General features: G+C 37.7%; 1 pseudogene; it reads left to right on the top strand.

Moving 5' to 3' along the window:
* The first annotated feature begins 1,272 nt into the window (after positions 1 to 1,272).
* LOC149990750 (peptidyl-prolyl cis-trans isomerase A pseudogene) lies at positions 1,273 to 1,638 on the top strand (annotated as a pseudogene).
* Positions 1,639 to 1,842: the final 204 nt, after the last annotated feature.

Consider the following 1,842-nt stretch of genomic DNA (forward strand, 5'->3'; position numbering starts at 1 on the left):
TATGTCTCTTTTCTCTTTTTTTTCCCCTAAGTCTGGCTAGAGTTTTACCAGTTTTGTTGATTTGTATCTTATTTTCTTTCTTGTGTTTGCTTTGGGTTTAATTTGCTCTTATTTTTCTAGTTTCTTAAAATTGAAGCTGTGGTCATTGATTGGAAATATCTCTTCTCATATTGGCATTTAGTACAATAAATCTCACTTCAAGTATAGCTTTCTAAGTATCTCACAAATTTTCATTACTGTTTTAAAATTTCTTTAGTTCAAGATTCTTTATAATTTTCCATTTTATTTCTTCTTTATTTTCATAGCCTATTTAACAATGTGTTATTTGATTTCTAAACATTTTGGGATTTTCTAGAAATATTTCTGTTTTTAACTTCAAATTTAAGTTAACTGATTAGAAAACATACTTCACATGACTTGAATCCTTTACAATACATTGAAACCAGATGGATTTAATTGATATCTTCAGAGCATTTCATCCCAAAGCAGCAGAATATACATACTTTTATAGGGCACATGGAACATTTTCTAGGATAGACCACATGTTAGGACGCAAAACAAGTCTCAATAAATTTAAGAAGATTTAAATCATATCAAGCATCTTATCTGACCGCAATGCTATGAAACTAGAAATCAATCACAAGAAGAACACTAAAAAACACGCCAAGACATGGAAGCTAAGTAACACAATATTAAACAATGAATGCATCAACAATGAGATCAAGGAAGAAATTATAAGGTACCATGAAACAAATGAAAATGAGTACACAACAATCCCAAATCTTTGGGACACTGGGAAAGCAATCCTAAGAGGGAAATTCATAGCACTACAGGCCTATCTCAAAAAAAAAAAGAAAGAAACAAGAAAAAGCTCAAATAAACAATCTAACTTTACATTTGAAAGAACTTGAAAAAGAACAACAAACAAAGACCAAAGTGAGTAGAAGCAAGGAAATAATAAAGGTCAGAGCATAAATAAATGAAATAGAGTCTAAAAAAATGATACAGAGATCAATGACTCCAAGAGCTTGTTCTTTGAAAAGATAAGCAAGAATGGCTAACCTTTAACTAGACTCACTAAGAAAAAAAGAGGCCTTGCAGATGCCGCCGCTGCCACCGCCCTGGATATTCCCGCATCCAGCCATGCTCAACCCCACCATGTTCTTCGACATCGCTGCCAACGGTGAGCCCTTGGGCCGCGTCTCCTTCGAGCTGTTTGCAGACAAAGTCCCAAAGACGGCAGAAAACTTTTGTGTTCTGAGCACTGGGGAGAAAGGATTTGGTTATAAAGGTTCCTGCTTTCACAGAATTATTCTGGTATTTATGTGCCAGGGTGGGGACTTCACATGCCACAATGGCACAGGCGGCAAGTCCATCTACGGGGATAAATTCAATGATGAGAATTTCATCCTGAAGCACACAGGTCCTGGCATCTTCTCCATGGCGAATGCTGGACCCAACACAAACGGTTCCCAGTTCTTCATCTGCATGGCCAAGACTGAGTGGCTCGATGGCAAGCATGTGGTCTTCGGCCAGGTGAAAGACGGCATGGGTGTTGTGACAGCCATGGAGCACTATGGGTCCAGGAATGGCAAGAGCAGCAAGAAGATTACCATTACTGACTGTGGACAACTCTAATACATTTGATGTTGGTTTTATCATAACCACCAGACCATTCCTTCTGTAGCTCAGGAGAGCACCCCTTCATCCCTCTCTGCTTGAAATGTTCTGTAATCTTTGTGCTCTCACCGCAGTTCATTGGGTTCCATATTTTCCTTACCCCTTCCAAGTCTAGCTGGATTGCAGAGTTAAGTTTATGATTATGAAATAAAAACTAAACAA

This window comes from Furipterus horrens, unplaced genomic scaffold, assembly GCF_987537825.1.
Source record: "Furipterus horrens unplaced genomic scaffold, mFurHor1.1.pri manual_scaffold_17, whole genome shotgun sequence".
In the NCBI taxonomy this organism is placed as follows: domain Eukaryota; kingdom Metazoa; phylum Chordata; class Mammalia; order Chiroptera; family Furipteridae; genus Furipterus; species Furipterus horrens.